At 38.5% G+C, this 13,375-nt stretch overlaps 1 protein-coding gene across 2 annotated transcripts in view; it reads left to right on the top strand.

The window, feature by feature from the left end:
- HERC4 (HECT and RLD domain containing E3 ubiquitin protein ligase 4) overlaps positions 1-13,375 on the top strand; it is a 162,813-nt gene that overhangs the window by 7,680 nt on the left and 141,758 nt on the right. The window lies entirely within an intron of this gene.

Below are 13,375 nucleotides of genomic sequence, written 5' to 3'. Positions count from 1 at the left end.
TACTTGGCTTGCCTTTCTTGCTTCTTCATTTTTCTGACCTGTTCTCTCTGTTCATAAAACAAATCTATAAATGAACTGCTCCTTAAAATATAGTTGAAATTTAAAAAGTAATATAGGAAAATATAACTATGGGAAATAAAGTTACTCACTTAAGGGTGGGTTAAAAATAAAAATACCAGATTATCCCACACATTTCTTACTGAACCAGAACATTTAAACCAAAGAAGCTCATTGTGTTTTATAACTCCCGGTTTTCACAATACCTTCTAAGGAAGAGAAAGATGTGGATGATAGATTTGAAAAAAGTAATTACTTGGGTCAGGAGTGGAGGCTTGCTTTGAACGCTTTATTTACTTTGAGAAAGGTTAGTGCCCAAGAATCACAGTGTCAAGGGTAGGAAAATAAAATCATAATGCAAACAGATGACTGCTGTTAGAGAAATGTATAATAATACTTTGTGTAGGACCCTACATCTGAGGAATTTCAAAAGCATTACACAGTAACTCATGGTTCCTTTCAAAATGCTTGTGACACAATTTGCAAGAATTATCCTCATCTTAGGGGATAAATTTACGGAGAAATGGCAGCACAAGTTGGTAAGTAACTTGTCAAAATAGCAGATGACTGGTGAACAGCTATAAGTTGAATCTGAAAGTTAGACTCTACCAGTCTCCTACCTTATTCACTAAATTGTGCTTATGTTTAGAATTATTTACAGTAATATCTTCGGTTTGAGGCAGATCAAATACTAGTGCACAGATTGTTTCCCTGCCATTCGATTTGATAGCCTGTTAAATCATTATTTTATGAAGATGCTTACATTCTGATGCCACTTTAATACTTCAGTATAACTGTGTGGTATGAAGAATATTTAAACAAACGAACAGAAACTTAACTATGGTAATACCCGGTCGTTTCTCTTTTCTGTTATATATTGTATATATCCCCCTGTCTAACTGCTATGCTGTACTACAATCCAAGGTCCATAGTAACTGACTTGCAGAATTGATTTGGTGGCTAACCTTGGAACTTGGATTAGTTATGTTGTATAAAGTCTGCCATGTAGATACATGCGTCTCTCTCTAAGATGCATTGGTTTGGTGGATGCTTTATAAAACTCTTAAAACCTACACAGAAGACAAAAATAGCAGTAGATGCCTAATCTGAGCAGTCTAACAAAGGGAAGCTTCTTTAAAGGACTTGGAACCAGTGATTTTCTCTTGAGTATGTTAGTGTTTTTACATGATTAGAAGTGAGCCACATACTTTCCTTAAAAGATCAGCAGTGTAGTAGATTTTGGTTTCACAATTTGGGTACTTAGCAGATTCTTGTTGCAGATGGCAGTCTAGGTAGTCTAGTTTCCATTATCTCCTTAGTAAGGATTCTTAGGTTCCATATTCCCAATATATCATACAAATGTAGCACTGTTTTTAAAGCTCATTTCTCACAAAAGCATGTATTTTTAAAACTGCTTTGAAGAAATAAAAGTTACTTCTGTATTCCTAGGCTATAAAGTATATCAAGTGCTTGGGATACGTATGAAAGAATCTAATAGAGGAGGTGTACTCAAATGTTTATATAAGTTTATTTGGGCTTGGATAATGTTAGTAGAAAAATGGGTAACACTAATGAGGGAACTATGTTAATGAGCTCATGGTTGACCTTCTTTCTGTTCTCCTGGATTTTTTTTTTCATATTGATGAAATTTAAAAGGCAATAATTAATTTTAAATTGTAATGAGTTATGATAATTACCTTATATGCGAGAAAAACCTATGCTGTGTGTAATTATACAAACATTTTATTGGAGTTTTGTTTTTTTAGACAGGATCTTGCTGTCACTGGAGTACAGTGGTTAAATCGTGGCTCAATGCAGCCTCGACTTCCTTGGTTCAGAATCCTCTTACCTCAGCCTGCTGAGTAGCTGGGACCACATGTGCATGCCACCATGCCCAGCATATTTTTGTATTTTTTATAGAGACAGGGTTCCACTCTTTTGCCCAAGCTGGTCTCGAAGTGATCCTTGCACCTCAGACTCCCAAAGTGCTGGGATTATAGGCATGAACCACCACGCCAGGCCTTATTAGAGTTTTTTTTGTTTTTGTTTTAATGGGAAATTTCTTGCATTTTGGTGGCTTATTCTTTAAACCATAAGTTTTATTTGCCTAGATTTACTCTTTTGTGTTCATTTCTATCATGGCAGAATTTTGGTTTAGCCTTTCTTGGCCATAAGACATTCTGGAATCCTTTAGTAATGGGCTTTTCACAAATTATTTGAAAATATATTAATAACTTTTTTATTCATATCTAAGTTTTGCCTCATTCCTTTGCTAGTTGTTATACTATTCTGAAATAACACATTTTTAGTTTTTCATAATTGTTTTCTATTATAAAAGTATTACATGTTCTTGGTAGAGAATTTCTAACACATAGGAAAGTAAAAACTATAATGCCATCATGCATAGGTAAATAGTATTGTCACTTGAGACCTTTTCTATATTTATATGTTTCTGATTGCAAACTGGGAGTGTGTTCTTGTATCTCAACTTTTTTCCCCCGATAATAATTTAGCATTTTCCCATGTTTTAAAATTTTAGGAATATTGGGAATATTTAGGAATATAATTAACATTTCATCATTTAGATGTACCAGGATTTATTTAAGTATTCTATTTTTTGGATTTTTTTTTTTTTTTTTGAGATGGAGCCTTGCTCTGTCACCCAAGCTGGAGTGCATGGCGCGATCTCCACTCACTGCAGCCTCTGCCTCCTGGATTCAAGCGATTCTCCTGTCTCAGCCTCCTGAGTAGCTGGGATTACAGACGTGTGCCACCACTCCCAGCTAATTTTTTGTATTTTTAGTAGAAACAAGGTTTCACCATTTTGGCCAGGGTGGTCTCAAACTCCTGACCTCGTGATCCACCTGCCTCAGCCTCCCAAAGTGCTGGGATTACAGGTGTGAGCCACCATGCCCAGCCTATTTTTTGGAATTTATTTCCAGATTTTTGTTATAAGTAATACTGCAGTGAACATATATATCAATTTATGTCTTTTTTTTTTCTTTTTCTCTTTTCCTTTTTTTTTTTTTTGAGAGAGAATCTCACTCTGTTGCCTATTGCCTAGGTTGGAGTGCAGTGGTGCCATCTTGGCTCCCTGCAACCTCTGCCTCCCAGGTTCAAATGATTCTCCTGCTTCAGCTTCCCGAGTAGCTGAGATTGCAGGCATGCACCACCACACTTGGCTAATTTTTGTATTTTTAGTAGAGATGGGGTTTCACCATGATGGCCAGGCTGGTCTTGAACTCCTGACCTCAGGTGATCCACCTGCCACGACATCCCAAATTGCTGGGATTACAGGCCTGAGCCACAGCGCCCGGCCTATTTCTTTCTTTTAATTATTTTTTATGTTTTGGGGACAGGGTTTTGCTCTGTCGCCCGGGCTGGAGTGCAGTGGCATGATCTCGGCTCACGGCAACCTCTGCCTCCTGGGCTCAAGCGATTCTCCTGCCTCAGCCTCCAGAGTAGCTAGGATTACAGGCATGTGCCACCATGCCTGGCTAATTTTTGTATTTTTAGTAGACGTGGGGTTTTGCCGTGTTGACCAGGCTGGTCTAGAACTCCTGGCCTCAAGTGATCTGCCCACTTCGCCCTCCCAAAGTGCTGAGATTACAGGCATAAGCTACCATGCCTAGCCTCTGTTTCTTAATTATTAAAATTTGAGACGGAGTTTCGCTCTTGTTGCCCAGGCTGGAGTGCACTGGTGCAGTCTTGGCTCACTGCAGCCTCCACCTCCCAGGTTCAAGTGATTCTCTTGCCTTGGCCTCCTGAGTAGCTGGGATTACAGATGCCCGCCAACATGCCCTGCTATAGTAGAGATGGGGTTTTGCCATGTTGGCCAGGCTGGTCTCAAACTCCTGGCCTCAGGTAATCTGCCCGCCTCGGCCTCCCAAAGTGCTGGGATTACAGGTGTGAGCCACCACGCCTGACCTACCTCTGTTTATTTAGGAAAAAGAACATCTTTAATTTTAAGGAGTGAGAACTGAATTTATTTTTTAAGCACAGTTGTGTCTCATTTTATGAAGTTTATACACATATTTGTAAATGAAAGTTTTTAAAATGTATGACAAGGCTGAGTGCGGTGGCTCACGCCTGTAATCACAGCACTTTGGGAGGCTGACACAAGCGGATCATGAGGTCAGGAGTTCAAGACCAGCCTGGCCCGTGTAGTGAAACCCCATCTCTACTAAAAAACCAGAAAAATTAGCTGGGCATGGTGGTGTGCCTGTAGTCTCAGCTACTCGCGAGGCTGAGGCAGGAGAATTGCTTGAACCCAGGAGGCAGAGGTAGCAGTGAGCCGAGATCATGCCACTGCACTCCAGCCTGGGTTACAGAGCAAGACTCCAACTTAAAAAATAAATAATAAAGTAAATAAAATGTATGATAAGCTTTTGATTACAATATGATGAATATCATTTAATGATCTAGTAGGGAATAGAAAACAAATGCACAAATAATAGAAATGCAATTAAAATATGCTAAGTGTTATAGGATGTATAAACAAGAGTGCTGTGTAGAGATAGTATACTAGCAGATGGCAACAGGCAAGTTTGAGACTTACTAAGGGAAGAGTAGTCCATGTAATTGAGATGTCTTGAGAATAGTGAGTAGGAAGGTTAGAAAGGCAAAATTGAGGTCAGATTATAGAAGTAAATTAAGGAGCTTGAATTTAATTTGGTGAATATCGATCCACTCATAGTTTGTAATGGGAATTACCATGGATTTATGAAGAAAAGGTTGAAAGGGAGAGAAATTGGAGGTAAAGAAATAGTTAGGCTGTGATGGTAGTCCTTTATTTTTTTTATTTATTTTTTTGAGACGGAGTCTCATTCTGTTGCCCAGGCTGGAGTGCAGTGGTGTGATCCCAGCTCACTGCAACCTCCGCCTCCCGGGTTCATGTGATTCTCCTGCCTCAGCCTCCTGAGTAGCTGGGATTACAGGCGCCCACCACCACACCCGGCTAATTTTTTTTTTTTTTTTTGTATTTTTAGTAGAGACAGGGTTTCACTATGTTGACCAGACTGGTCTTGAACTCCTGACCTCGTGATCTGCCCGCCTTGGCTCCCAAAGTGCTGGGATTACAGGTGTGAGCCACCATGCCCGGCCGATGGTAGTCCTTTAAAGCAAGAAAGGAGCAGGTAGATGATGGAGACTTAGAGAGGCAGAAAGAATGGACAGGCTTTGGTAACCAGATGGAAATAAATAGTAAATGTAAAGGAAAGAGCCAGGTATGATCCTAGGTGGAATCATTAGCTGATAGAAATAAGGAATCCAGGAAGAGGAGAAATACTCTCTTTTAAGAGGCAAGTTAAACGATTCTGGTAAGGTGAATTTTGTGGTAAACTTAATAATATTAAGTGAGCAGTAAGAAATGTAGTACTGTAAGTGGGGAGAAAGATCAGGGCTAAATGTGTGAAGTGTTTATTTTCTATTTTGTTTATTTTCAGTTCGGATAGGCTGACATTCCAACTGTAGACTTCTCCCCAGTTCTAACCTGTTAAGTAATAATTCATTAACAATACTTAACTTTGTGCTTTTGGAAGACTGCTTAAGGCACGTGGTGATATAATACCGTTATAAATTTAAAGTAACCTAAATGATTGCCACCTCCATCTGTTTTGTAAACCTGAATTTTCATATACAGTTTTTTTTTTTTTTTTTTTTTTTTTTGAGATGGAGTCTTGCCCTGTCACCCAGGCTGGAGTGCAGTGGCACCATCTCGGCTCACTGCAACCTCTGCCTCCATGGTTCAAGCGATTCTCCTGCTTCAGCCTTTCAAGTAGCTGGGATTACAGGCACCCGCCACCGTGCTTGGCTAACTTTTTTGGTATTTTTAGTAGAGACGGGGTTTCACCATATTGGTCAGGCTGGTCTCGAACTCCTGACCTGAAGTGATCTGCCCACCTCGGCCTCCCAGAGTGCTAGGATTACAGGCGTGAGCCACTGCTCCCAGCCCATTTGCTTATTCTTTCGCTGACACAAACCTATTCCTTTTTTTTTTTTTTTTTTTTTTTGTGACGGAGTCTTGCTCTGTCGCCCAGGCTGGAGTGCAGTGGTGCGATCTCGGCTCACTGGACTCTCCTGCCTCAGCCTCCCGATTAGCTGGGACTACAGGCGCCTGCCATGACTCCCGGCTAATTTTTTGTATTTTCAGTAGAGACGGAGTTTCACCATGTTAGCCAAGATGGTATCAACCTCCTGACCTGATGATTCGCCCGCCTTGGCCTCCCAAAGTGCCAAACCTATTCTTAATTACTATGTTTGACTTCAGGACTTCTCTCCAGGTCTTACTGGAAACAAAGCTTTTGCAGTCAGAAGGTGCAATGACATAGGTATAAGTTGCTTTTGGTTCCACTAGTAGCTGAAATAATTTTAACTATAAGTTGGATATATGCTGGCAATGTAGGCAAGAGCTATTGGGAAATACACCTTTTGCGATAATGCTGTTGCTTCTGTGAAAGGGAAACAGGTGTGGGGAAGAAAGAGGTGAGGCTAAAAGCGGTCCTAAAGAGCAGAATTAGGAGTATCTGAAAAGCAGTTGGAAGAAAGTTTAGCTACTTTACCTATACATTATTAGAAGACATTTGTGACTTTTTTTTTTAGGATGGCATAACGAGGATAAAGTAGATCTTAGATTGCTTCCCACAATTGATACAAAGTACAGTTGATCAATCAGCATATATGTAATTTCTAATCCAAATATTGCTTAGCTATAGATTTCATAACTAGGCTTTCTAATAGGAATGAACCTTATATTTTGAAGAGTTACTAGGTAGAAGCTTGAGTGGTTGATGTTACCTGTACCAGAACATAACTATTCATATTTTCAGTTAGGAAGCTGAATGAGCCTCTGCAACTGAGCATAAGGGGAAAGGGAACACATTATAAGTTGGTACTGCATTGTATAGGGTGAAGAAATGCATAAACCATATAATTGGAGAGAAATGTAGTGTTGAAATATTTAGAATGTATTATTTACGGCTGGACGCAGTGGCTCACGCCTGTATTCCCAGAACTTTGGGAGGTCGAGGCGGGTGGATCACAAGGTCAGGAGTTCGAAACTAGCCTGGCCAACATGGTGAAACTCCGTCTCTACTAAAAAAATACAAAAATTAGCTGAGTATGGCGGCGTGCACCTGTAATCCCAGCTACTTGGGAGACTAAGGCAGGAGAATTGCTTGAACCTGGGAGGCAGAGGTTGCAGTGAGCCGAGATCGTGCCACTGCTATTTGTGTCACTGCACTCCAGCCTGGGTGACACAGCAAGACTCTGTCTCAAAAACAAGCAAACAAAAAGAATATTATTTACACATTATAATGCTGATTTAAAAAAATAATAACAGTAAACCTCCATTACGTGCCAGGTACTGTGCTGAATCCTTTATTCATTATCCAGAAGTCTTATATCTGTCCTGCAAAAGTATGTGTTTTGGTGAGAACAGTCAGACTCCAGAAGATTAAGTAATTCTCCCAAAGTTGAAATTAAAGCTGAGAAGGAACAAGAGCCAATTAGAAGAACAATGGAAGAAAAGAAACCATTTATAATAGCGAGAGAAAGAAAATAACCCAGGAATAAAGTAGTAAGAAATGTGCAAGACCTATATGATGAAGACTTGAAAGCATTACTGAGGGACACAGAAAACTTGAGCAAATGAAAACCACATTTATTGATAGGGACACTCAACCACATCAACCTGTCAATTTTCTCTAATTTGTAAATTTAGTATGATCCCAATGAAAATGTCAAATGGCTTTTGGGGGAAGTAGACAAATATATACTCAAGTTCATATGGAAAAAGAAAAAGTAGCTAGGAAAATTCTAAAAAAGAACAGTAATACATATTAACTTTTTTTTTAAGACAGTTTCTAATATACATTAAGTAAAATGAGCAAGGTGTAGAGAGTAATGTATAGAGAGCTACATTTTGGGTTTTTTAAACAAGGAAAAATACACACTTGCATTTGCTTTATAGATACACAAAAAACCCTGGAAGGATATATACAACTAATAACATTGGTAACTGTTGGTGTAGAGGTGGGAAAAGAAGTGGTGAGAGTTAGGTTGATGGAGAACATACATAGTAGACTTTTCACTGCATACCTTTTTAAAAACAATGTAAATATGTTACCCATTCAATTTTTTTTTTTTTTTTTTTTAAGGGTAGGCTTTGGAATTAGAGTGCTTACATAAAAATCCTGGCTCTGTTGCTAGATCTGTTTTCTTGGTCACATTGCTTAACCTTTCTGTGCCTAGGTGTTCTCTTCTCTAAAATTAGGATAATCATGCCAAACTCCTAGAGTAGCTGCAGGAGAATTGCTTGAACCTGGGAGGTGGAAGGTGCAGTGAGCCGAGATTGCGCCACTGCACTCCAGCCTGGTTACAGAGTGAAACTCTTGTCTCAAAAAAAAAAGATAAAACCTAACAGTGCAAAGAACAATGCCTAGCATATGGTGAGTATTCAATAAGTGTTTGCCTAGAAGAAAAAACAATATTAGAGTGGGAATTTAAATTTAGGTCTGCCTTATGGTAATGTGGTATTATGCTGTTTTCATATTTGCCTAATGACTGTATATTGTCCTTTATGGAAACTATATTGCTTTCATAATTACCTCCAGATATGCAATACAGATCCTTTCATTTATGCCTGAAGTTCAGACATTTTTTCAACAGACAGTTGTCTTCCTACTGTGCCCCTGATATTGTGCTAGGCATGAAAGTACTTCCTTGCCTTTAGTCTTAAATTAACCTTACTGGAGCTCTTATTCAAAGACTATGCCAAAATTTTAAAAAATTGTTTGTTTATGGTACTTAGAGGTAATGCTTTATTGGAGCGATATAAAATGGATTGGATTCCTTTACCTTCAGACTTTAAAGATACAATAATGATAGCAAAAAAGAAAAGAATTAAAGATGCCTTTTTTTCTTGTGAGAAGCACATACATGATGGAAGTTAGATTGATCATTGATTTTAAAAAGGTTATTTAATGATTAATAATTATAAGGTGGCCAGGCATGGTGGCTCACACCTGTAATCCTAGCACTTAGGGAGGCCAAGGCAGGCAGATTGCCTGAGCTTAGGAGTTCAAGACCAGCCTGGGCAGCATGGTGAAACCCCATTTCTACTAGAAATAGAAAAAATTAGCTGGGTGTGGTGATGCATGCCTGTAATCCCAGCTACTCAGGAGGCTGAGGCGTGAGAATTGCTTGACCCCAGAAGGTGGTGGTTGCAGTGATTGCACCACTGCATTCTATCCTGGGCAACAGAACGAGACTTTGTCTTAAAAGAAAAACAAAATAATAAGGTGTAGTTTGTGTACTGATATTTTGAGGATCATAGACACTTGAGTAAATATACTTAGTTATACTTTTTTTTTTTTTTTTTTTTTTGAGACAGAGTCTCACCCTGTCACCCAGGCTGGAGTGCAGTGGCGTGATCTCGGCTCACTTTGACCTCCGCCTCCCGGGTTCAAGCGATTCTCCTGCCTCCGCCTCCCAAGTAGCTGAGATTATAGGCGCCTGCCACCACGCACGGCTAATTTTTGTATTTTTAGTAGAGACAGGGTTTCACCATGTTGGCCAGGCTGGTCTCGATCTCCTGACTTTGTGATTCGCCCGCTTTGGCCTCCCAAAGTGCTGGGATTACAGGCATGAGCCACCGTTAGTTATACTTTTAAAACCAGCCCTGCCCTTCCCAAAATGATGAGCTGACCTTAAAATGTAGAATGCATGGTTTGATCATACTTCTCTACTCTTATTTTGCATTTGCTGTTATTTTCACACCAATCTGAATAAAATTTTGGCTTAGTGTGTTGTTGATAAACTGTGTACCCACTGTTATACAGTGCTTGACTGTGAGAGAAATTTATATGTCAAGAAAACCAAGGACAAATATATATATATTACAGGTATGTTTGAAATTGTATAAAACTGTTAAGTTGTGGAGAACAAAAAAGGAACATTTAAAATGGAACCCATTGCAGTTAACTATCTTTATCTGTCAAAACAAAATGCAAAAACAACTCCTTTTCCTTGTTTGTTAATGCTTGCACTCACTTAGGTTCAGACCTTAAATTCACTTTAGGGTCTGTTCCTTTCCGGTAGCACCAGCATTGACCCAGTTGCCAGATTTTGGTTATTTTTCTCAGTGACTGTCTTGTTTTTTAATTTCCTTTGCAAATAGCTAACTGTGTCGTTTTGAGTTAATTACTTTAAACTATTGGGTCGTTAGTTTCCTCCTCTCTCAATCTAAAATTCTTTGTTTTCATTCTGGACTATTACTGGTGTACATGAGAACTGTGGCCAGTAGCTCTTTAACTGATCTCCCTGCTCCAGTTCATTCTTACTAATTCCAGGTTAATCTTTCCAAGGTATATTTCAGTTTCTCTGTCTTGAAATTTGCCCAGCTAAAGTACCATCTCCATCATTACTCCTTGGTCACTCTTATAAGAATTCAAGTGACACATTTTGTGTACTACCAAGTACAGTCCATGGAATTCAATAACTTAATAAATTGCATCGCCGTCTTCCCATTACAATGATCTTCCCTACTGTGTCATCTCCTGGATGGTGGAAAACCTTGTCTTACATGTCTTTGCTAAAACCGCAGTGAAATACTATGGTGCACATAGAAAGAACCCAGGGCAGGGTTTTTTGAATGAGCACATGCTCAATGTATTTCATTGGTTGTGTCTTAGGAAAGGAAGATCATAGACTCCTGTTTTAATGAACTTGATCACCATCAGCTACATTACAGCGAAAAATTTAAAATTTAAAACTCTACTAATATATTCTGAGGGTTCATTCTTGGCTTGTCTTTGAAAGAAATTGAACTAAAGCAACTATATGACTGTATTGTATTATGTTGGAGTCTTTATATTTCACCTTTACCTCTTCTTTCCTCTTCAAAGCAATTAATTTTAGCAGTTTATAGGCATCCAGATAGTACTTCTTTAAAAGAAAAGGGCCAGGCTTGGTGGCTTACGCCTGTAATCCCAGCACTTTGGGAGGCTGAGGCCAGTGGATCACCTGAGGAGTTTGAGACCAGCCTGGTCCAACATGGTGAAACCCCGCCTCTACTAAAAATACAAAAATTAGCCGGGCATGGTGGCTGGTGCCTGTAATCCCAGCTACTCAGGAGGCTGAGGCAGGAGAATCACTTGAACCCGGGAGGCAGAGGTTGCAGTGAGCTGAGATCACGACACTGCACTACAACCTGGGCTACAGAGCGAGATTCTGTCTCAAAAAAAAAAAAAAAAAAAAAAAAGGATATTGTAATGCCCCTAAGTAAAAATAAAACTATATTTTGGAAGTAAATTATTGAAGCATAACTATGTTATATTTGAATATTAACAAAAGGACAGTGGTTCAATAAATACGGAAATGTTTATAACTTAGTGCCTTTATCTGTAAAGCTTAAGGATAACTTCCTCATGGTGTTATGAGGATTAAATAAGATTAAGTAATTAAAGTGCTAAGCTTAGTGCCAGGCACATAAGCTCTTTATATATGTTAACTGTATTCCTCTATATAAATATATAAAAGGAGTATGAACTTGTCAACATATCCATTGCAAATAATTTCTTAATCTTGTTAGTTGTTTCTTCATATAAACATTTTATTGTTTGCTGTCAACTAAGACATGTAAGTTACTTTATATTAACTTTAGATTTTATCAGGGAACCCACTAAAATACTTCCTTGGCTATGGATTGTACCATTCCAAATTGCTACTGGTAATTATTAGTAATAATTAGGGGGAATAAAAATTTTCATTTAATTTACTGATGTTTTAGTTTTGTTTGTTTCTTTAATTCTGAATTTGTCTTATAGTTTGTGATGGTTGTAAAGTGCATGATGTTAGAGATCCTTTTAAAAGTATCAGTTACCACCAGCCTGGGCAACATGGTGAAACCCTGTCCCTACTAAAAATACAAAAATAGCCAGGTGTGGTGGCACACTTGTGTAATCTCAGCTACTCGGGAGCCTGAGTCGGGAGAATCGCTTGAGCCCAGGAGGCGGAGGTTGCAGTGAACCGAGATCGTGCCACTGCACTCCAGCCTGGGCAACAGAGCGAGACTCTGTCTCAAAAATAAAAACAACGTAAAAAAATGAAAATAAATATAAAAGTATTAGTAAACAATAGTTGCATTTTGTTTTATTTAAACAATAATTTCACTGTTATTTTTCAGTAATAGGGAAGTTTATGCCTTGAGCGAAGTAGCCTTTGGTTATTTGTTTTCTCTGCAACAAAATTAGCAATGTAATTATTTAAAGTTAAAAATAAATCTGAGTTACTCATTGATGTTATTCACTAATCCCAAGTGATTAATATCATTATCTTTAAAAAGTCAGAATCATAAAATGGGGTAGATGCACGGCTCATGCCTGTAATCCCAACACTTTGGGAGGCTGAGGTGGGTGGATCACTTGAGGTCAGGAGTTTGAGAACAGCCTGGCCAACATTGTGAAACCTCATCTCTACTAAAAATACAAAAAATTAGCTGGACGTGGTGGTGCCAGCTGGGCATGGTTAGCTGAGGCAGGAGAATTTCTTGAACCTGGGAGGTGGAGGTTGCAGTGAGTGGAGATTGCACCACTGCACTCCAGCCTAGGCAACAGAGTTAGTGAGACTTGGTCTCAAAAAAAAAAAAAAAAAATCATAAAATACTTCAACTGCACATTCAGTTGTTTAATAAAACAAAGAAGAAGAAAAGAAAAAAAAAACATTTATAAAAAACCAGTGTTAAATTTGGTGATCATTTTCCCAATCTTTTCTCTGCATACATGTGTAAGAATGGAGCTCTACAATATCTTTTTTATTTTGTAGTATGGTATCTTGAGAACTTTAAAGTTAAATTTTTAGGCATGGATTTTAGGTATACTCTGCATTGCTCTAGTTTAGAGTTTTGAGTTGTTCAGAGAGAAGAGAAGGGGAAATCTGTATTTTTAACAACTAATGAGGCATGGTAGGACAGAGGATTTTGAAACTTAAGCTCTGGTGGTTTTAAACATGTGCTAAAGAGTTGAAATGATCTCTTTAAAATAGGTATTTGACAAAGTATATTCCTTCTGACCTCAGTATTAAAATTTTTTCACATGGATATACTTGTCACTCATAAAACTATTGATTCTAGATCCTGTTAACGTGAACATAAAACATCAACAGAGATTTTTGTTCTCTATATAAAATAATCAATGTTTTAGTTTGTGGTCATTCCTGGACATGGGCGTTCACAGAACTGCCAAATACTTGAGTCAGCAGATGTGCACTTTTATCAGCGGAGGTTCAAGGCAGTGCTCTGCCTTTTTGTTCTAACTGTCAT

Source organism: Nomascus leucogenys, chromosome 18 (genome assembly GCF_006542625.1).
Source record: "Nomascus leucogenys isolate Asia chromosome 18, Asia_NLE_v1, whole genome shotgun sequence".
Taxonomy (NCBI): Eukaryota; Metazoa; Chordata; class Mammalia; order Primates; family Hylobatidae; genus Nomascus; species Nomascus leucogenys.
This window is presented reverse-complemented; position numbering and strand designations above follow the sequence as displayed.